Below are 24703 nucleotides of genomic sequence, written 5' to 3' on the forward strand. Positions count from 1 at the left end.
AGCCTCATGTAAAGGATGGCTGTACAGCAGAGATGATTCTGGCCAGCTTTTTAAGACAAAAAGAATAAACACAAGTAGAGCACCAGTACTTAAAAACATGTGATACCCTCATCAGTCATCAAAACTACTGAAACAAAGCCCTGTTCTACATGATTAGCTGGTGAAGAACATGGTTTTTTCTGTGGCCATTGATTTCTACTGGGTAAAGTAATAAGTCTTGTTTTTCTGCCAAGTATTGATGCACCAAAGCATTTTTAAAATATCTTTTATTTTGAAATGCAAGATTGCTTTAGAGTAGAAAGTCTCCTCACTCCACTAAAATTCAAAGTATGTAAAACCACAGCTCTATCAATCATATCATCTGTGCTAAAAATGCCTTTCTTTTCTTTTTTCTTTTTTTTGCCACAAGACTATGATATCATGTGCAGGTGGTAGCATCTAAAAATGTATCAGAGAAGACATATGTAAAACCAGACTACTCATTTTCTTGATCCAAACAGTAAGTAGAAATGAACCCATGCTGATCTAGTTCGTACACCTCTCAGCACTAGAGGCTTCTCACTAGACCTGCAACCCTCATGCTGAAACATCACTTCCAGAAATGAAGCACACAGTTCCCCACACCTGTTTCATACCATCAGACCAGATAAAATGGCTTGATCTCATCCAGGAAGGAAGGAGTTCAGCACTGGATTGAGGAGTCAGACAAGCACCATATGGCTAGAAGGGATGGGAAGACAAAAGTGAGGCCTGAACCACATCTCTCAGTGGCAGCAAGAGTTACATTGGCTCAGCTGTGTTGTCTACTCAAGTATTCTAAATCAATTAAGAGTGAAGCCAATTTGTACACATGAATCTTTGTATTTATAAATGAACCTAAATATTCCACAGTAATATTCCATACGGTTTATTTCCTGTAGTACAAGGATAGAAACCAAGGACTGACTGAGCTCATTAGCCATGAAAACACGCTGTTTGATCAGGCAAGCTTTTGTCCAGCAATAAAAAATGAGCAGTGAATGGATGAACCCTTCCTGCCCTATAAAACAATGCTTCCCCATGCAAGAATGCCAGTTAATGCCAGTTAACAGTAAACATGCTCTCTCAGTGGTTTGGAATTGTCACCAGGTTTGTAAATAATCTTCATGCATCTTCCCAGAATACTGCATTTCTCACAGGTTTTAAAGGAAACAGAAAGAGGCTTTCTGTGTGTGGAGAGTATTTTCCCAGGTTTTAGTTTAAGCAGTGATGCTCAAGCAGAGCAGGGTGGCAGCAGACACCTGCAGGGGTGATGCTCCACAGCTGCCTCCCCTGCCTCTCCACACAAATGGCTGAGTCACTCATGTTTCATGGCCCGGGACAGTGAGCTACAGCCTGTCCTAGCACACCTGATCTGCCTATGGCTTGCTTTACAGAGGCTGCACAGCAAGGTAAAGCATTTCAGCAGTGACTCAGCACTGTGTATTAATAGCCAGCCTAAGCTTATTTGAGCTGTGGCTGCCATGTGTTGGGGACAGACTGCCGAGCTGGCTGGAAGCTCCTTGTGCATCCTTTAGCACTGGGCAGCAGCAGGACAGGGCTGACAGCACCCTGGGATGGGAGCACAGCTCAAGGAGAAGGGAAGGAGGGCAGGACACTGCTTTTGAATTGGCTCAGGTCAACTGCTAAGAGTTAGATTCCCTTAGGAGGAAGTGGAAGCCCAGCAGCTGATGGAGTTGTGAAGAATTGTGTGTCTTTATACCCTCCATGCAAAGTGAGAGGAACAGAAAGCACGGCTTAGAAGAATCTTGTATATTCTGCATGCATATACATATCCATGTGCAGAAATGAAGTACATGCTTTTGGTCATACTGGAAAGCACAGGGAGGTAAGAAATAAAGAGAGCCATTGTAATCTGATTAGCTGTGTAATTAAGACTAAACTGGGAGATTAATGAGGGAAACTGTAAGGAGGGTTTTTTCAGCACAGTATGCTAGAGAAAAAATAAGAAATCTGGTGGAAATCTAATGGGATAAAGGAACAGATGGTAGGTGGACACCCAAGGGACATGAAATATGCTTAAAGATGATAATGGCTAACAATATGATTAAGAGTACATGCAATCTCACAAAGCACTGCATGGAACTGAAATGTAAGTACTAAGGCCATAAACCCCTTAATATTATAGATTAGATTTACATACTTTTATAGACACCTACAAGACAAACAGGAAGAACACTTACAAAAAGGTTCTTTATAACACAAGTATCTGGGCTATTTAAGGGAATGGCTCATGTTTCTGTCTTGAGAAACTGGCAAATAACTGTCTACAAATATGATACAGGACCACAGGACACATATAATAATAAATAATTGACTTGCTACAGAGAAGAACAAGTACAAACCACCATCATCCGAGGCCCACCTCACACTACATCCCTCTGCTGGCCTGTAAGGACCATGGGAGAATAAGGCAGATCAAAACCTACCCACTTTTTCAATCACAAATAAACCACCAACTTCCAGCAAAATCTTCCACATAATGCACTGTTTTCCCAGTTGGTACATGTGCAGGAGTAGGGACTGTGGTCTAAAAGCTGGACACGTGTCACAGACATCTTTTGTGAAAATCCTTTCCTTAGGATTTTTCCTCCTGAGAAGCTGAGAGGCCTCAGGAACAAAACACAAACATTGATTATCTGCTGCTGTGGAATGCAACAGGTGGATCTGTGATTGGTCCATGTTGGATGTTTGCAATTAATGGCCAATCCCAGCCCAGCTGGCTCAGACAGAGAGCTGAGCCACAAACCTTTGTTATCATTCTTTGCTATTCTATTCTTAGCTAGCCTTCTGATGAAATCCTTTCTTCTATTCTTTTAGTATAGTTTTAATGTAGTATATATTATAAAATAATAAATCAAGCCTTCTGAAACATGGAGTCAGATCCTTGTCTCTTCCCTCATCCAAGAACTCCTGTGAACACTGTCACAGACACACAAGCAGGTCAAGTCAAAATGGCCACTGATGCTCAGGCACTGCTTTCAATTTTTTTCTTGTGCATCAGCAAATTTGCTACAGCAGTCCCATTAAACTGTGGTGGTGGTGTGCCTTCTAAATATTTACCAATTATTAAATAATACCTATAAACAATACAGCCTAGCTGTAGAATTACTTATTTCTCCACAAAGTAAATGAACATTATATATAAAAATGCCAGATATGTACAGATAGATAGATACATAAGTACACAAAACAGTGTTAAATGGAGCAAATGCAAACAAATTATGAAAAAATATATAAACCAATGCTGCTTTTATTATAACCCAGTTATTTATGTAGATTTATTTTAAAATATATCTGATTGCACTCATAGCACTGACGAAGACAATAGTAATGCAGTAATATCATTAAACACTTAAAATAAAATTCCTCCTTGATCGTCCCTACACAACCAGTTTGATTTGATTTTGCCACCCTAGGACAAGAACAACCTCATAACCAGAAGGTCAGAGAATTCTTACTCCATTATGAGAGCAAACTAAATTATTTCCAAAAGCAGGAGTCCTCTCCCAGGCCCAGTCCTGCTTTTGGTTCTCCCATCTCCAACTGGCACTAATTTAAATGAGGGGACTGGTAGGTTTAGCACTTCAGCTGATATCAATTACTGCTGTATCACACAAAGCACTCCCTGAAGTAATCAAGAACTAAGCTGCTTATGGCAGTAGTGTAAAAACTGCACTCAAAATTAAACAGAAGCCAGTACACAGCAGAGACATAACCATCCCCTCTGTAAGAAAAAGAGATTTAAATGGGCAGCTGCATTCTGCATCAGCAGAATTACAACCATTTTTGTGAATGGTTTTAAGGTGCATACAGAGGTCACTGTGTTCCATAGATTGGGTTACTGCAAAGCCAACAGATAATGACCACATAAAAGAAATAACTGGGCACTGGACTGCCTTAAAACAACTGAAGAGAAACAGAATAAGCTAGAATGATGCTGACTCTGATGCAGCTTCAGAGCAAGCATCATCCTCTAATTTACTCACAACTAACTTATGAAAACTACCCAGTGTTTTTAGAATCGTAAAATAAAAAACCAAAAAAAACCAAGTCACAAACCACAGATTTAATTTTTTTTCATCCTAGCACTGGAAAATGGTGGGAGGTAATGGAAGTGGGCCCAATTAAATGTGATGTAAGGAACCAACAAGAAACAAACTCTTCAGAAGCCTAAGTTGTAACAGCTGTCTTGCACTGTTGTGCTTTTGTCTGTTCTTGGGATCCCACCTCAATGGTTTCTGCTCAAGGACAATTTTGTTTTAAGGATGCTTCAAGCAGTACTTGTCATATAGGGCAGGCTCACTCAGCTGAGGAGACAGCTCAAGCCACTGCAGGCCCCCCTCCCTGCAAAAAGGCAGATATAGATAGGCTTCCTGGCACCTTTCCATCCTACAATTTCCTACTGCTATTACACTGATGATTCAAATCTAATTTTAACAAGCAAGCAAGCCTTCTGCTGTCAGCAGCCATTGTTCCAAGACAGAAGGAAAATACTTTAAGCACATTTTTGTGCCTTTCAACGTCTGCATTCTTGTATTTCTTTTGTTCCTAGAGAGGGGCACAGAAAAGGAAAATAAGGGGAGCACTTCCCAAGATAAGGAGCTAAGATATCAGTGTTGTCACTTATAATTTCCTAAACAAATTAAATTTTCCCAAACACTGCATGGGTGGCAGAAGGGTATTATTCATTTAAGGACTAATGCTTTGAAAACCTAACAAACTTGCTACTGTAACAAAGCAAGATTCAAACCATATTCCCCTAAGAACACATAACAACAATGGGGTTTTTTTCTTTTTTCAAAAATAGAAAAATATTTTCCACATACTTTGGTATAATTCAGTCCTACACAGCCACAATACTTATCTTTTTAAATAAGTAAACATATTAATCTCTTTACAGCTAAGCTTGTGTGTAAATGAAACTGCTTTACCAGTTCAGAAAGAATAAAAAAAAAATCCTTGATTATACACTATCTCACAAGATGTGACCATTCACCACGTTTCTAAGTGTTAGCATGAGGGATCAGAAAAAGGAAAGTAATTTGAATATTCTTTTGCATATTTTTAAGATGGCCTTCAAAAGCCAAGTGAACACAGAAAAACATGCTGAGTTATTAGCTGTATAGCAAAAAACATCATCCCATAAAATGTGCATTATCAGTGAAAAGTTGCAAGGGGTAAGACATTCACTGAATATCCTTAGTTCTGAAGATTGTTGTAGAAGAAGGGCATAAACTCAGTTCCAATAACCAAGGATAAGACAAGCACAGAAAAATCTTCCAGGCAAGGAAGAAACAGGCCAGTTTGTCCTTAGCTACAGCACATTCAAGTCAGTGGTATGACATGTCCTGATGTTTATATTGTACCATTTTAATAAATCTACAATAGAAGATTAAATATGCCTGCAGGTCTCCTAAATAAAACAAATGCTATACTCTGGTGCTGAAATATGCAGTGTTTTCATTACCCCGAATTCATATCATAGAAGGTTATTTATACATTGGAACAGGAAATATTTAATAGCAGTTAACACCCTAAAAGGTGCAGAAAATGTTACCTGTGCAATACACTGCTATAGTGTTGTCTCAATGGCAGCAGACAGAACACAGGGATCAAGTGTTGCAGTCCCCTTAGACAGACATTGTGTAACCTGCCTAAGGTATTTAATTTGATCTCTTTGTTCAAGTCAGTGACATTTGCATTCATTCACATTCAGCAAGTTATTAATCTAAAAAAAAGCTAAAGAGTCTTTCATTTCTTCTTCTTGTCTCCATTTGTTCTTCTATAAAATTAATGCCATAAATAAAATGTTGCATTTAGACCTGCTGTGATACTGCCAGCCCATTTTGCTGCAGATAAAGGTCAAGGAAAAATTTATTAAAAAACAAAACAACTTTTTTTTTTTTTTTTTCCCAAACTACCTATATTAAAAAACAGTGCCAAGCATTTAAATAAACTCCCAACATAGGTCAATCCTTAATGAGCTTGTAAGTGAGCTGTGTGTTTTAAGAGCTAGCCTTTGGAGCATTACTGAACTATTTCTTGCACAGCAACTACTGAGTTGCAACTGCTCACCAGAAACCTGTGACCATCACCTGAACTAAATAACCAGCCTGGATGAGAGCCCAAACCCTAACTGAAGGCCTTAATAAGCACAAATCCAACAAGAGACACAAGTTACCTCTACCTCTTCTGGGTTTCCTCAAAAACACAAGTTTTGAAATTCAAACATGCAATTCTTATATTAAACACAATGTTCAAACACTGAAAGAAATTGTATTTTAGAAATTCATCTGAGCTGGATGTAAAAATTTCAGCTAATTCCTTGTCTCAACTTCAATGAATATTGGGGGAATAACAAAATCTGTTTCCTGTTCGAATTCTTTTTCTTATTTCCAGGGCATCTTTTTATTTCCATAGCATCCAAACAAAAAGAGCCTTCTCATATAACAAATCTTCACATGGTTATTACCAGATGATGACCAACTCATAATTTCAGTCTTCTTTTAACAAAAAAGATTGGATTTTATATTTTCTACTATAAAAATTAGCTCCTGCAGAACCACCAAACTATTTATGCAGTAAACCCTAAATTCTTAGAGCTCCTGGTATGAGTACCACTCATCCACATTGCACTCCCCTGCCAGCTAAATATCCTCCATTTCACATGGACAGCAAATACACTTTTTGTTTGTTACTCTTGTAATCTTACATCAAAACATTGAATCACTGATTGGGACACCTTCAGGATACACAAATGACAACTGCTGAAGGAGCTTCAGATATTATGGACTTGCACAGATTAAAACAAGAGGATGTCACCTTGCTACTCCTCATCACTATCTTTACAACTGAGTAGGGTAACATGAAATTATGAATGGATTAAGAGCACAATAATAAGAAAACTAACACCTAAAACCTCCTGGAGACCAAAGCAGGGAAACAGGAACAAAATGCTGATATTTAGCTCCGAAACAGCTCAACAGAGCTTTTTCCAGTGACTACAATTGGAGCCAGTAACTGCTGTATTTGCTTATGGATTCAGTCGGTATTATAGGGACAGCATGCAGGACAGGCTTCTGCAAAAGCAGGCAAGTACTTCCCATGTGTTACTATCATACAGAATTACCAGAGACATGGCCCTGTGCATCTGGCTTCAAAGCAGAGGAGATCCTGCAACCACTGCCTTCCTCATGGCAGGTGTGCACACAAACCAACAGGCTACTCTGGATGGATGCTAAACATTGACTTGATAGATATGAAGTTGCAGACACAAGGTCTTGGGATTTAATGCAATGAAAAGCAAAAATAGAAATACAAATGGAAAGCAAGGTATGGGTTGGGAAAATGCAAGATTTAACGTGTTTGGTACGAAAAAAATTCAGATCAGTAATAAGGAGTGTAGGGAAGGAAGGGAGAGAGTGCACTGAGATATAAATGGTGTAGGATTATAGGATATATGGGCAGTCAATCTAGAGAGTAGAAATTAAAAAAATAAAAAGGTCAGGAATCATGATAATAGGAAAAAAATATATTATCTACAGATTTAGGAGAACCTGGACTCCTGAATCTCCTGATTAAATGAAGGGAGGTCTCTCAAAAGCAAAAAACTGAAGAACTGACATTTGAGAAAAGACAGATAATTTTTTACAGGTGAAAAATGGTAAAGTGGGCAAAGAGATAGTGGGATAATTGTTTACAAATATCTAAAGGAAAATGTGCATAGAAAATGGATGACATTTTCTAACAGCTGTGGAAACTCAAGAAGAAGTACATGGAAAATGGGGGCTTTTTTTGTGGTTTATTTTTGTTGGGGTTTTTATATAGAAATATTGAGGAACTAGAAGGAAAGGCTTTTCGGAGGGAAATGACTGTTGGCCTGTAAAAAACTGCCAGAGGGAATGCTGCAAAGATACTGCTGGACTAAGTAACAGAAAATGAACTGATGGGAACAGTCCTGTACCAGAAAGAGGAATGCCTTGGACAATGTAAAAAGCCACTTCCCAGTCTGCTTATCTGTACACTATATATACAACTAAGATATATTACCTGAAAATTTGTGCTCCCTTTTTAATACAACAGTAATGTACTTTATTACTGATTTTAACAGGCTTTAATAGGAGGAAGCATACATTCAATTATTTTATTACATGCTTTGAATATAAATGGTGAGCATCTGCACTCTAGCTTATTCCTCCTATCCTCACACTCTCATAAAAACAGCACTGGCACATTTTAGAATTCAGAGCAGCCCTCCCCAGCCCAGCCTCTTTCTTGGCTGGTTTGCTGGGATCTATATATCCAATCTAATTATTTTGATTCCCATTTCCAACCCTATCAGTGGTGCAGTGGTGCAAGAAATCAAAATGCCAGTCTCCTGAATGTGTTAGAACCTAAGAGCTAACAGCTACTCATTTGCAGAGGCATCACTGCGTGGCCCAAAGCCCCTGTCACCAGGCAATTTACGTTCAGGGTTCTGGATGTGACTTGAGAGGGGTTTCCCAGCACACCAATACAGAGCATTTCATAGAACACTTCAGATATGCTACAGGTTGTTGCATCATCTTATTTTGTCACAGTATAACTGACAAAAAAAAACCCCAGCAACGCTTTGTTCAAATTTTGTCTCCTTTTAATGACTCAAGTCCTTCTTCTTTGTTATTTTCCCTTTGTTTTCTTAAAAGGCAAAAAATAGAATCATACAAGTTTATCTTCCCTTAAGTGATCAGAAGATAGAGTCAGCACTAATCCTGCCAAAACACCTACTACCCTCTCCAATCAGGGGGATCATATGTTGCTCAGTAGCTGAATTTCCCTGTGGACCTCTTCTCTGCTTAGAAGCTGTCCCCCTCTTGAATTACAGTCTTACTTAGATTACTAATGCTCAGCACCACCAAAAATATTCCCATTCATTTCTGCAGCTTTTACAAACATGATAACATGATTTGTGTTTAAATATAAGCGTCACCGTTTTACTTTTTATTATGAATATCATATGTTTGGCAAGCTGTCTGACCTTCCTTATGATGATGAATGCTGCAGCAAACAATTTGCTGTATCTTTAAAGAAATGGCCAATTCAATTACATTATGCCAGAAGCTTTCAAATCCCTCTCTGCCAAATGTCTTTGCTATATCCTGCCACAGACAGCCCATTTGTATTCCAGCACAGTAGGACACTTGTTTTGTTGAAGCACACAGTTCTAGTTAGGTACTATCAACAGAGCAGTATTTCAGTTCTCCAGCTCTGTGCTCCTTCCACCCCCTCTACCCTCGGTTATCAGGATTTTCAATTTTACTGACCAAACGTGTATGCATTACTAATTATGTGCATGAAATGCAGCAGTTATCGACTGCTACAACAAAATACATTAGTGGCCAATTACAGGAGTTCTTGGCAGCAATGGTTATCATTCTAGTGGATTTAATCATTGCACTTAAAGTGAAGCTTGAGATTCCCTTTGAGATTACACCACTAATTGCTTCTGTTTTGCCAGTTACTGCATGAGCTGTTTGCAAAAAGGATCACTAAAGATGCTTTCTAAATATGGGAAAGCAGCAAACAGATGAAGCCTCCTGTAATGAGTGTCCCCCCCCCAGTAAAACCACAGTGTCAATTTATTCATGCCACAATTCTCCTCTCAGATTCATATCCCCCCTGTCACCTCCTCTTTCTCTCTCATTTCTTGCTATTTGGGCAGACAGCAGCAATACAGCTGCATTGCTATTCATGTGAATCATGCCACACACTATCATTTATTTATATAGATACTGAGAATATTACACTCCAAAAATAAAAAAAAAAGCTTCCCCCTCTCTTCTGTGTTTGCAGAGAGGATGCTACTAATTATTATTATGATTATGACAGAATGTTTAAATGATCTTAGACCTTAAAAATAAAAGGGAAAAAAAACCCAACAACTTAGGCCAAGTACATGAATTATTACATGTACAATACCATCCTAATAGGCTTCCACTCTCCAGGAATTCCTAAAAACAAACACTCCCTCTCCCAAGGAATTTGTAATATAACATATTGTTCTTTAAAAGCCCACATCTACTTCCAGGTTGTCAGTAGTGATGAATTATCTGGTTTACAGCCTCATAAAGCAAAAGTGTCTACATATTTTAATGCTGAGGCCCTCCTCAGGACTTTGGTACCTTTCATATGTAGTGATATACAACTTTCCAAACAGGAAAGAAAGGCTTCAGGGGAAACAAAGAGATACAATTGTCATCAACATTTTAGGTCTGATCAAAATAAGTAGTCTTTCAAAGACAAAAAGAATAGGGAAGGATTACAACTACAGTTTTGTTAGCTGAGAACAAGCTATTTTAATCAATAAAATTGTTTAAATAAATTTGTTTGGTTCCTTTTCATAAAAAATTTTAGCTACTAAAGCTTTCCATTATTCAAACACCACTCTGTGAATAACAAAGAAACACTCAAAAATATAAAAAAACTCCCAACAATCCTCAACAAAAATTTTCTCATGAGATTAGAAAACCTCCAATGTTTGTCTCAACAAACACCAACATTTTTAGGATTTCAATAGATGCTAGGTTGATAAAACTTTAATTAGAAACTTAATTGATCTCTGTGAGAGAGATACTGCAGAGAAAGTTTTAAATCCCCAGATACTTCTACACTATAAACAGCAGAGCATATGACATCTTTAAAAGCTGTCAGAAACCATACACTGTGATTTACAAAAAAAAAAAAAAAAATAGCAATCTCTGTGAAATTAACTGCTAAAAGAAATAGAAAAAGCTTCATCCTACAGGTATCAATAGGCTACAGCACCAGCACCAGCCAGCTTCACTTCAGCCTCTGAACAGGGCACAGACAATACCTACACAGATAATACCTGGGAAAGAATAGAAGGCAGCAGAGCAAGGGTTACATCACTGCTGCACTTATCTTGCTTCATGCCCAAATGTAGATTTGCACAGAACCAGTTGATCTTTCCAGAGCAGCAGGCACAAGAACTGCTGCACACAGGATGCTCTCAAACCAAGGCCAGTTCATTTTCATGCTTAACAGAGAAAATCTTGCCCCAAGGCACTCAATTTCAGGTCTGAATGAGAAAATCTGTAGGCGATGCGGTAACTACAGTAACTGGCAAATAATAAACTGGGTAAAACACCCAGAGATCAATCCTATATTCATGAAGGAACACACCACATAATTCAATTGGATTATCTCCATTTCTTAGTTCACTAGTTCTTGACTCCTACCGTATTAGACCACAATTAAGCACCATTTTCAAGTACAAAGTAACACAACACTGACACAGTAACTTTGTCACTATACCCACAGGTCCTCCAGTCCAGCAGAATGACTGCCTTCCTTTCCTATGGGCAAGCTCCTGTCTCATGTACACGGGCACAAAATCTAAATTACAATTCCAAGAAGACTGCAACTGTATCTGGAATTTATAGTGCTGCCTTTCAAATGAGGAAACAGGAACAAATCAGGAGAAGAAAACATTCCCAAAATGAACAGCTGAGCTTATGTAGCACCCAAAATACAAAAGGTTGGGAAATAGCTGCCTTTCATCACTGTCAAAAGCAATAGACTAAAATATGCAGAGTAGGACTGATAACACAGGAAATAAATGAAAACATTTGCTTCATGTTAGCATAGAAGTTAAAAGAAACAAGGCAAAAACGTCTCTCAAAGGTCCCTGCTGGATTTAAAACAGAGCTGTTGAGCCTACTGGGATTTCAAAACATGCCACTATCATTTAAGAACTGAACTTCTCTTCTTTAATAAACCTTACACCTGTTCACTAGTCCAGAGACTTAATTCCTAAAACTATACACAGCAAGTGCAAGGCAAGGAAGCAGAACTTCAATGAGAACTGCTAAAACAGGAAAGCAACCAGTTACTTTTAACTCAGTCTCAGGAATTATTTGTAATTCACCTAACTAACAAATAAAAGAACAATAATGCTAAATGCTACCATGACGTATTTCTTAATGAATTAAAAGTCTTATGTGTGCAGAGCTCACAAAGCCTGGCAGATTTTTAGGTTACATACATAATTCTCTTTAATATTGAAAGCAATGAGAGATATTTTTGTCTACTACTCTACTGCAGGGATAAACACAATAAATACTCTAGCAAAATGAAATACACTTTTTAATGCAGTGATGTGATGGATATAAATTTGTAAGTTCATTAATGAAGTAGAAGAACATGAATAAACCATGGCACAGATTTGGGATAAACAGCACTGGTAACAAGTTTAGACCAGATTACACTGAGAGACTTTCAGCTGGTAGGTATTGTTTTCAAAATTTAATGTAGATACCAGTAAGGATATTCAGCTTAGTAAAGGTCTCTAAATCCAAAGATAATTCTTTTAGCATGAGAAATGTCAGTAGGAAGAAAGGCTCCAGGTCTAGCAATTGTTTCAGAAAACTCAATTAACTTGCCCATTTTTAAAAATATGTTATGAGTAGAAAGAAGTTTCATGCTATGAAAAATGTATCTGCTTATTAAGATTACAGATATGTCATATATGAATACATATAATTAAATAAATGCATTAAATAATAAATAACACATGAACATAGCTTTTCAACATGTAAAATAATTTTTTGCAACCAGAATAATGCTTGGGTTGCCAGGAAAGAAAGCTGTGTGCATAAATGGAAAACTCTCTTCCTGCCTTTCAGAAAACTGTGTAGGCTGGGTTTGGGACTGGGGGACTCCAGATACCAAGGAATGTCTACCACATGCCCCATCCAAGATGAAGAAAAGCTGTCACTGTCCTGTTTTAGTGAAAGCAAACCCCAATCAAGACAATAGTTTTTGTCTCAAAAAACACCCCTCATGAAATGAGCATTCATCCTTTCCAAGAGAAGCTTCCACGAGGTCATCTACTCAGCCTTCAGCCTCTGCTGACCTCATATTTAACTGGGCCTGACCTTCAGTTCTGCTGAGTCTCAGTTCCTTACTATGATTACAAACCAGCAAGATCAAGTTAAGCTTTAAGAAACTCAGACATTAGACATCTGAAAATAAATAACTGCAAAGGCAAAACATCAAAATATCAAGAAATCCTGTTCATAAGCTATGTTTCATTCTATGGAGACTTCAAGGGTAGCAATAAAAACAAAACATACCACAAAGCACTGAAGGCTCTACAGCACATTCCCTCCCTTGCAGGTACCCTACCACTTCTGGTCTTAGTCAACTCAAAAGCCAAAGTCTTGTCTAAACTTACAACAGCAATTAGGCACAGAGATGCTGAAAAATACTTCACAGTCTTAACATTTTGTAAAGCTGATTTCCACTAAGTATTCACTTACTCAGGTGCAGGAACAGGTCAAGGTCCCCAGTTTGCCCCAGATTTTCCCTTCAGGCCAGTTTTATCCTTAGGTACCTGTGCACAATAAAAAGAAACAAATAAAAAAATCAATTTACATTACTCCTCATAAGCTCATCTCTTGATTATATCAACTTTTATGGCCCCAATTTAAAAATTCAGATCTCCAGTTTTTCTCACAGGTTTATTTCCCATCAATATGGTTAACCTCAAGCAAACTCAAAGTTGTTTTCCCCCATGTAAAAAAATGGGTTTTATTTGACCAGTATATATATATATATATAGATTTACCATGACCCTAAATGAAAGGTATATTTCATCACTTGTTTTTAGGAGTATAAACACAGAGCACACAGTTAAGCCTTTGTTAGCCATGTATTTAAACTACTTTAAAGCTGTTAACATGTGACAAGCAAATCCTACGTATTCAATTGCTGCTTTAAAAATTGAAAGAAGGTTCGTGTACAGGTGCACTGTCACTTAGTTAAGGAGCTCAAAAAATAGAGTTATTCTTTCTCCTGGCACTAGTATGAATTAAAAAAACATTTTCAAAATGTGCCATTCAACCATATGGAATCAATTTTTGCAGACATATGGAGCACCAATTAAATAAGTGTGGCTTTGCTGACACAAAAGTCCACCTGCACATATTCAAATTTTCCAGAATTAGACCATCTAATTTAGAGCAGCCCATTTAACAGTAAGAGAGTAGAAAAGCAATGTATTTGATATGACACAACCTCTGTAACCAGTCTCCTTAAATAGCAATTGCAGCCTTACTTTTGACCATGGTAAGGATATAATCAGATAAGATTGAATTAGCTCCCTTAAAACACAGCTCCAATTACATCAGATCAAAAGAAAATCATTTTTTGTCTTCTCCATCATGCAAGTAAATATATAAGTGGGAAATTAAGCAAGGTACAATTTTTCAAAGAAGATTTTACCACAAGTCAAGAGAAATTAAAAAACTGACTGTAACCATACTTCCTAGATTTTCCTAGGTTTTTTGCACATATTTTCCCACAAGAAATGTATGGAAAGCACGCCATTTAAAGAAACAGAAGTCAACAAGCTATATACACACATCAACACCCTAAATAAAATCCTAATGTAAGATAGGTATCATCCAATGACATGGAAACTAACAAATTTTTAAGGTAAGCTCTTCAGAAGTTTTTTTCTGTTTTTTTCCAAGGATTTGCAGTTAATCGGGCACCCTTGTTCAAATCTAGTTTGCCTGACTTTGTATTAGGCGATAACGAAGAGGGTTTTTTTCCACAGGACCCCAACCTCAGTCAGTGAATAAGGAGCTAGAAGAGAGTCGTGAAACTCGACCCAGGGGCTGCATTCCACATGGTCACAGCACAGCTCTACACACACAGTGCTCCAGGTCACCCTGTGCTCTCCAGAACAGCACTCTGAGGACAGAAATGCCTGTTCTGGGACAGAGCTCCCTTTGGTGCTGCCAGGTAACAACACACCCCTGCAAGGGCATCATGTGACCCCAGAGACAAGAAAACTTCAGAATCAGGAGCATTACAAACTTTGCTGTTCAGCCAGGTTCCTAAAACTCATTTTTTCAGAGTATTTAGCTTTCTATAATACCTTAACTAATTTCCTAGAGAAGCTGTATCCATCTAGTTTCCTGATTAAGGTGACACACATCTCCCCTCACTTGTGAACTGCCCCATTCACTATCTGTCTTAGGGCTTGTTCTACAACAAATAAAAGTAGGTTTCCAGAGACCTGTCCTTCTTTGCTGCAGTCTTCATACACATCTGTTCCACTTGGAAAGACCATAAAATTCTGAGATCATAGAATTTAAAATTATATTATAATGCAAATGTCCAGGGAAGCTCAGTTAAGATATTTTAGACAATTCTGTGCCCTCCCAGCTTTGCAGGACTTACTCTTTGTAGCTCTTTACTCAAGGCAGCTTTCTGAGCTTGGCTTTTCTAAGACAGTAGCCATTGAAATGGAGAAGTTCCATCCTGCTCAGTACCTATACTCAGTCTTCCTCAAAACTTCTCATCCCAGCCTCATTATTGCCAATCCTGTGGACATGTGCTACTGCCCCCATCCGCTCTTGTCTTTAGGCTCAGTTTCCTATTTGGGATCCCAGTCCTGCCTCCTTTCAGTGACCACTTGAGCATTCTCAACCACTTCATTATACAATATATTGCTCCCACCCAGTAACCAGAGTCCCTTAGCTTCCAGCTCTCCTGTACCAGCACTCCTTTCCATCTCTCAGCTTTCTGCACCCTTCACAGATCTGCTCGTGTTTCCATATCGCTTTTCACCTTCCAATGTTTTTCCCACTTCTTTACTCCCCCACTCACTTCCTGTGCTTCTCTTTTGCCCTGGCAGTTTCCAAATTTCTTCTCAACAACTAACTCCATGTGTTTTCCTGGTTCCTAGGCAGTCTTTGTGATTAGCCTGCCACAGCCATGGCTGCTACGCTTTGTGCAGAACTCACTTCTAATGACGGGTGCTAAAGAGATCTGTACAAGGGCTAATGAGCAGGAACACTTAATTTCAGGATCCCAGAAGAACTGGGGCAGAAGAAAAGCCAAACCAGCAGTGCAGAAATAGAATTTTAGCCATTTAAATACCTCACTACAGACACCTATATATTTAGATGTAAAGGCAGCTGTATGAAGGCTTTGTGGACTGTAGCTACTTCTGTCTTGCTGTTAGATTAACACCATCCACTCTTTTAAATTTAAAAACAAATTCCTTCTACAATGAACCACAATAAAGTTACTTAGAGTCTAAGTCTCAACCTAAACTCAATCTACATCTAAGTTAACAGCAAGTTGAGTATAGTTTTTTACAACATTTTTTTCAAAGAGAAAACAGCCCTTGATTCAGTCAAATATATTAAGTACTGTGGGCGAGGGGAAAAGGAGTTTTAATTAAAAATAGGGTTTTCTTGGCACTATTTACCAAGGATAAATGTTCTTCTTATTATTCTACAGAAGAAAGTAGACTGTAGCATACCTTCATCTATTTCTGTCAGAAAGTATGAGCTAACCAAAGACATCTTCCTATTCTGTCTCAAACTCCACTGCCTTTGGTGTGTGGGTGGGTTAAGAGCTCTTAGGCTGAATTTAAGATGATTTTAGAATATTACAGAATACCAGGTTGGAAGTGACCTCTTGAATTGTCTGATACAACCTTCCATGGCAGAAGCCCAGTCTAGGTAAGATGGCCCAGCACCCTATCCAGACAATCTTAGAAGTGTCCAATGCTGAGGAATCTACAGCTTTCCTGGGGATATTATTGTTCTCGTTATGAAAATTTTTCCTCTTGTGTTCAATCAGCATCTCACCAAGAGTATTAAAAGAGTAACTTTTAATCATTATCCTTCATCTTTTCCATAGGACTCATTGTAAAAAGGGAGTCTCCACCATCTCTGTAGCCACTGAGCCTTCTTTGCACAAGACTGGACAAACTCCATTCTCTCAGCCTTTCCTCACATGGCAGCTCCCCAGACCTTTGCTCACCTTTGTGGCCCCTCTCTGGACCCTCCCCAGCCTGCCTGTCCTCACATTTTTGCATAGTGGGGACCAAAAGTGAGCACAGCACTCCAGGTGTGGCTTGGCAAGCACAGGGTAGAGCGGGACAATGACTTTTACCTTATCTCTGCTGGCGATTCCCCTGCTGCTGCAGCCCAGCATCCCTTGCCACAGCAGCACTGTTCTCTCACACAGAGCCCACTGCCCACCACAACAGCCAGTCCCTTTCCATGGAGCTGCCTCCCAGGTGGGGGGATACCAGCCTGTGCTGCACTCCTGGATTATGGACACACCCCTCCTATGCTACTACTGTACTACTGCTACTTTGGCCATTTAATAAGAACATACTTTACTACAGGTGAATGATTCAGTGCCAGAAGTGTTCTGCTGAAGAGAAATTTCTATTATGTTTTGGTTCTTCAAACATTGAATCTAAAAAGAAAAAGTATCTCCCTGATTTAACTGAAAAAATCCTGCAGAATAGTTACTTTTTTATATTTAAATAGCAAATTATCAAAAATATTTAGGTACACTACAACAACATAACCTTCCCACAACCTTTTTTTGTCCAACATAAAAAAAATTATTAGGTATAAATTTAGTATCACTAATGAACATAGTTTTTACAAATAAATCACTCATTCCTCTGTTGAGCCACACTGAGTTAAGTACACTTTCATGCTAAAGTGGTGTCTAATTATCTTTATTTGATCCCAAACGCAACAGGGAAATAAAAATGCTCAAAATACTTGGATCTTGATAAGCACTCAACACTGAAACATATGTGTTAGGATAATGTAAGATTGTATTTTTTTCTCATTTCTTCTGAAGAGGTCTCAAACAGTCACATGAATATATTTAATTCAGAGAATTGCTTGTTCTTCCACTTCTTATATTTCCTGCTGGTGTTGAGCGCAGAAAGAGATTTAGTTATCCTGACTCCCATCCCCAGTATTGCCTAACCCAGGAAATTCACCACTGTCACTTCCCATGGAGAAAGGAGGACAGTCAATATGAATCATGCTCTGGGAACTGGGCTTCAAAACTTAACTAATGCAATGACTACAACTCATACAGAAGGCAATTATCACTTGTGATCTGAGGCATTACTCCAAAGCTGGCACTCTGAGTATCCTATTAATCAGTATAGTCAAATGGGTTTGCTAGCTAGGATAACAGGAAATTAATAACACAGCTATTAGTAGTAGATTGATTCTGAATTAAATAAAGAACAAAAAACCCAACACATACACAACATGAAACCCCTCAAAATACAAAAAAAAAAAAAAAAGCCAGCAGTAAACTGATCAAAAAGTCATATAACAACTCTAAGTACCTGTCTCCTTTTATTTTAGGAAATCTTTTTACTCTGATTCTTTTCCCCTTCCTCACAAGATCCTGGCATCCCTTGTACCACAGTGTTTATATTCTAGTTTCCATCACCAGCGACACAAAAAATATACTCAGTTCACACCCACACAAAGGTCCTTGCCAGAAAGCTGAAGACAATAATTTACAAATGAAGGTCCAACATTTTTCCCCAAAAACCACAAGTACAAAGACAAGAATCACCCTTTCCCCACCTTGTCAAAATCAGAAGTGCCTGTGCCTCCCCAGAGCCTGCAAGAAGAAGGAAAATAATGATTCTTACCATCTAATGGATTCCTGACATGGAAAATTTGCCATTGCAATGGTGACAGAATCATACAATGAACTAAATTTTCCATGAAAGGGTCTGGTGGGGAGGATTTGGCAATAAAAAGGTTTTTTGCTTAACAATCTTCATCCAAGAGAATCCCAGCTCACCTCAGAAAATCTCTCTCTATAGAGCAAGCAGGTTTTAGCATCATCACTACAGCTGTTTTAGTCTGGCTGGTGCTAGTTAGCTTGGCCACACAGGGAAGTCCTAGAACATTCCAGCAAACAAGTGATCTGGGATTACACTTTATACAACCTACAGCCAATATAGTTAACATTTCTTTGATCCTTGAGCTTCACACTTCAGAGAGCTGAGGGAGAGAGGAGGTGTTGATACTTTCAGGAACCACTAATTACAGGAATCCACAGTGAAGGGCATTGCTAGAAAGTAACAGAGATGTTTAAATATAAACAGTGCAGTTGTTGTCACACAATTGTCCATGAAAGGTTTCAGTGCATTCTTCCACCCAGACTGATGATCTGTAAGGTGTTGAACAGAAAGAAATTTTCCACAGTATAAATCCCTTCAATTAAAACACAATCTCTAGCACATTTTTTGTATTTGATGTCAAAGTAAATTGTAAGTCAGATCCATTTTAACAGTTTAATGTAAATGTTATGGCCAGAATTTTTGAAAGATTTGCTATTACATTTAGTCAGACAAGCAGAAGTACAGTCTTTTGAACTCAGTTCATTTTTGAAAGAGAATTCATCCTGAATGGGAGCTACTGCTTTTTTATGGTATAAAATAAAAGTGACATTCAACTGGCCTCAATTATAACATTAATGATCTACTCAAAGTTGTCTCCTTTTGAAATATGTGTAAAACCACATGGCAAGTTACTAGCAGAAGCAGGAACAATATCCTACTTTACTAGTTCTCTTCCTTGAGAGCACTCCACAAGGTATGTTACAAATACCCAGGCTTACATTATAGCCATTCCCTAAGATTTTTTTTTTCAAAATTACCATAATCACATAAAGCACAGAGTCTTTTCACAGCCAGCTGAATGTTTGGTGGTGGACTGAGCCTATCAACACCAGGAAGTTATATCTTACTTTTTTATCTGGCCCTCCACTTAGACCCTGAAAAGAAACCTTCTCTTTAAATCCTGTCTGGAATAAAATCTAGAAATCTGTAGCCCATCCTTTATCAGCCACTTTTTCACTTACTAATTTAAGAACAACACTTCCTCCTGTTGCACACTTACCAGGAAGCAGCTATGCCATGAATATGTTATAAATACTATGCCCCTCTCAGGCTGCAGCTTTCTGAAAAAAACAAGACAACCTAATGGAAGCAGTTATTTTTCTTTGCTTCCTGCCCACATTCTGGTTACCTAATACCAAATTTAGAGCTTTTGAAAGAATTTCACATCTCATTTTGCTTCTGTAGTTCCCTCCCTGAATGTGAGGTCATTGATGACATGCTGACTTCCCTGCAAGTCTACTTTCTCACAGAAGGGCCAAAAATGCAAAGGCAGAGTGATAACCAAACTGTAAGACATCACTGAGAACGGTTCTTCTGGGCTACAGGAGGTGACAAATGACTGAGAAACTTCTCTGCACCAAACAGTACAGTTTGAGTAGCAGAGAGAATGCTACAGCTCCACTGGACCACCAACCCAGCATTCCCCTGTGCCTCAGCACAGCTCAGAGACATGGGATGACCCTTTTGGGAGGAACATGCTACTGCAGGCAAGCACACGATGAATGCTCAGTCCTGCAGTTCCCATTGTGTATCTAAACCCCACAAACTGCTTCTCAATACCCTACAAAAGGCAAAACAGCTATAGGAAAGGCTACAATTACACTATAGCTTTACAACTTGCTATTTTCTATGTCTTGCAATAGCTGCATGTTTTTAGTAATTGCTAAGTAGCAACTTCTAAATGATCACGGTAAGTGGACCGTGTTTAACACAACAAAAAAAGAACAAAAATATCCATTGTATGTTCTCTTTCCTGAGGGGACCAATTCATTCCTGACCCCAGATCTAGTAATTGGCTCCATGATGAATGTTAAAAGGTGGGGACTAGAACAGGACAAGTAAAATACGTTGTTATTAAAGGGTTATTAAAAGGTTTGGAAGAAGGGCAGAAAAAAGCATGCTTCTCTTATCCACTAGCAACCACTGGAAAGACTGAAGCATCTTGTTAATGCCAAATAAATATAATCAAAACAATCAAACAAACAAGTTTCAGTCTCCCTTCAGACCCCTTGGAGACCTCAAAACTTTAAATCCAAAGACTCATCTCATAACTTAACTTTCTACTGTCATTCCATAACAAATCTCCTGTGCAGCGCATTAAAATGTCTGCACACCTGCTCCAATCCAAGTCCATCTTTCTGCTCACTGCAAAGGATCATCAGACACAACATTACAAATGAGGTCTCAGGAAGGCTTTAGGAAATGCTCTTAGCATTTCTCCCTCTCTACAGAAGTATCATGTCTAATGCACTGCAGAAGCACATTAGACTCACAGCAGCACCACACTGGTGGCTTAGAGCCATCTTGGTGGCATTATCACAGCACTTTACCTAATTCAGACTGCTACAACCATTAAATCATCTACACAACCTCCTATGATCTTAACAGATGTTCTTCTCAGTTTAGATATTTGCATATTGAGATAAAGATAAGCGTGACCTGTCTCAGACAAGGCACTGAGGGCTTGCAGAGCTGAATTAGCAACTGAGACTTTCAGATTCTTAACCCTAAATATACACCTCTGAACTCCAGCAGCAAGCACATGAACTACACAGTGCACAGTAACAAGCACTCTGGATACTCCACAACAAATGCCTGTGCTTGCACTCAAAAATAATTTCTAAATGGATGGTTCTACACGGCCACTTGTCTACCACACCAGCCTGCTGAGGAGTCACACAGAAGATACCCAGAAAGGCCAAACCTCCACCTACTTTGTCTCTATGTCCTCAGCCAGCACTGAAAGTGCCTTTTTGGGGCAATTTTATCCAGACAAGTCACTAGGCCACCTCCTCTCACACATACTTGCTCTCAGCTGCCAGAGCCAAAGCTGCCCAGTGATAACCACTTCTACAGAAGGTCACATCAACACTGATATACTCTCCTGAAAAATGTATACAGGATTCTGAGTTTATAATTTGAATGCTCTTTTTGTTCAAAAGTTTAGATCATACTGGAAGTGTCAGTCTCCTGGTTTCACAAGAAAAAGGCATAGAAAACCTAAAAATGCAGGAGCACAAAGTCAAAGAATCATGATGGACAAAGGGACTAACTGGTTGGTACCAAACAGCTTTGCAGTGCTTACACAAGTCAGTAGGTTTTAGCTACTCACATCATAGTGTTAGTTTCACTATTACAATCAAATACTCCCAAAAATCCTATCTTTGTGGAAAGTTTGCCCAAAACATAAACATTACTAGAACTAGACAAAACAAGAACTACTTTCCCTTAATGCTCAGGATATCTTATTTGCCAAAAAATGCCATGAATGTTTTGCAGTCACATTCCAAAAAGTATTTTTTCTACCAAGCAACTAGCAGAGCCAGAACTGTCCTGTGAGCTAAGGACATGGGAGCTTTTTTCTATAAATAAAGCAAGCATTCTAGTGAAGAAGAACACTACCTTCTCAGAAAATAAATATCTTAGCTACACTCAAACTTGGTTTCTCTTTTTCACTCATTATCACATATATACCTCAACCATTTCCTGTTTAGATCCAGCTTCACAGGGTAACCCACTACTGGTACTGGAAACAGCTCAGAAATAGCTAAGGCAGACAGGATCACTTCTGCTAAGAGCCCATGGTGTAGAATTCAATGTTTATAAAATTAAATACTGCAGCTGTACACTACCTCAGAGAAATTGTAGACAACTCTCTACATTGCTTCCACAGATGAAATATGTACCTTCTAGATATTTATGTTTTCAGAGCACTTTCATGCATTGCTGAAGGAAGGTATGGACCAGAAGCAACTGAATTGGCATGACCCAGCATGTTCCTGCTGGCCAGCTGAGCTGAGTCAGCTCCAGGAACAGGCAGATACTCTCCACAGCTACCTCACTGCCCAGCAGCAGTGAGGGGAAAACCTGTCCCCATGCTGGCCTGGGTTTCATTTTACAACAGAACTGATGAAAATCCATCCTACACCCAGTTCTCCCAAGGTTGATCATGACCCATCTCATGCAAAACTGCAGTACCATTCAGCATTCTATTAAACTGCATCAGTGTAATTTGTCCCAGCTTGCAAAATGGTTTTCTGTCCTCTGTGCTCATTAGCAGGATCTGAATGTATCACTTTGGCCCTTTGGTCTCTCACAATGGAAAAGGTTATGCTTCCCTGAAATTGCAGATAAGTATCAGGCACAATTCTGGTGAGGTTCCTGGTCTGTGACACCTGGAATATAAAATACACATACTTTTGACTGAGTCCATGCTTGACTTATACTGACAAAAAGTAAGGAATCTGCAAACCAGGACAACTATTTCCTGGTGTTTGCAGTTGGGATCTATGTACATGATATTTATATATCAAAATTTCAGTATCCATACAGATACTACTAATACTAACTATCCATACTAACAAACACTAAGATAGATACATCCTACTATCTATACAGATACTACTTTTAACTTCTAATATGGAATATCCATGCAGAAAACTAGCAGCATATCCAGAAGAATTCAAAATTTGCTTCTATCTGAACACAAATGTATGTATCTCTTATAAAGTCCCATCAGTAAAATCCACTCACATTCCTAATTGGAAAATACATTTGTCAAGATACATTTGCAAATAAGGCATACAGTTTGCATGTATAAAACAGATACTGAGATCTTTGTACATATATGTACAAAAAAAGAAGCAGCACAGTTTGCAAGCAAAAATGAGCAGGCAGTGTTTCAAACTGACAATGTGATATGGTGTTATCAGGAAGGACAAGAATCACAGTGATTTACAGTAAATTACCATTACTGGCCAGGGATAATACACAGTTATGAGACTAAATTAAGGAAGTTTGCACTGCTGCTTTATGGTGCTTGATCTTTCAATTAATGTCTCAAGAATACTGAATTATCTATATCTGAGCAGTGTTTTTGATGTTAGCATGAAAGAAAGAGCTTTTTCAGTCTCAAGAATACTGAATTATCTCTATCTGAGCAGTGTTTTTGATGTCAGCATGAAAGAAAGAGGTTTTTCAAACCACAACACACTTGGACAAATTCTCATCAATACTTCCATTTCTAGTTACTAGGTCCCATTCACTCCTTCTGACTAACCTTGCAACATTACTTTTTAATCTTTATATCCAAATTGTCAAAAAAAAACCAAAAAGCATAAGCCCAACACAGAGCCTATGCCCACATTAGCAAGCCTAATGCCCTTCAAATCCAGGGAATCTAAAGCTCCTAAACATATGTTTATCTACAGCACACTCATTTCTAACATTGAAGAGTATCTTGTGATTAATGTATTTTATAAATTTAGTGTGCATATACACGTATGATGTGAAAGTATAGATAAGATAATGTCTCAGCATATGCAGATGGCAGGTGGGATAATAACTTGCAAACCAGAAACAATATGGCCATAAAAAGGAAGAAAGAAACTACAGGAGGAGCACTCAAAACTTTTATGAGTGTTGTTTTACCAGGTTTGCTAAGGGCATGACTTCAGTAATGATTTTGGCTTGAGTTTCCTAACTTTGATAAATTTACAGTAAACTTTAATTTATTCAGAAGATCAAAAGCAAAACACACAAGACCAAAATTACTTCCTTCAGTTTACTCTCTTGAATTTTGCATCAAAGCAGCAGCACAGCAATTAAAATTTCCTAATACTACTCATTCCACAAAGACCCACTGAAGTTCTCCACACAAAGTAACCAGCTGGCCACTCAGACACTGAGCAGTGGACTATCAACTACATCTCCCATCATTTTTAGGACTTTTATGACATCCTAGTGGAATTATTCAGTGTTATCAAGTAAATTCATCACAGAATGGGTATGGTTGGAAGGGACCACTGGTAGGGACATCTGATCCAACAGGATTGTGTCCAGATGGTTCTTGAATGTCTCCCATGAGGGAGACTCCATAACCTCTCTGGGCAACCT

The 24703-nt window shown here is 38.5% G+C and overlaps 1 protein-coding gene across 1 annotated transcript in view; it reads right to left on the reverse strand.

The window, feature by feature from the left end:
• TBL1X (transducin beta like 1 X-linked) overlaps positions 1-24703 on the reverse strand; it is a 195190-nt gene that overhangs the window by 126515 nt on the left and 43972 nt on the right. The window contains exon 2 of the mRNA XM_036381681.2: positions 13362-13435. The gene's annotated coding sequence lies outside the window, so the exon portion shown is untranslated. The remainder of the gene's footprint in view (positions 1-13361; positions 13436-24703) is intronic.

The sequence above is a fragment of the Molothrus ater genome, chromosome 2 (assembly GCF_012460135.2).
Source record: "Molothrus ater isolate BHLD 08-10-18 breed brown headed cowbird chromosome 2, BPBGC_Mater_1.1, whole genome shotgun sequence".
Taxonomy (NCBI): domain Eukaryota; kingdom Metazoa; phylum Chordata; class Aves; order Passeriformes; family Icteridae; genus Molothrus; species Molothrus ater.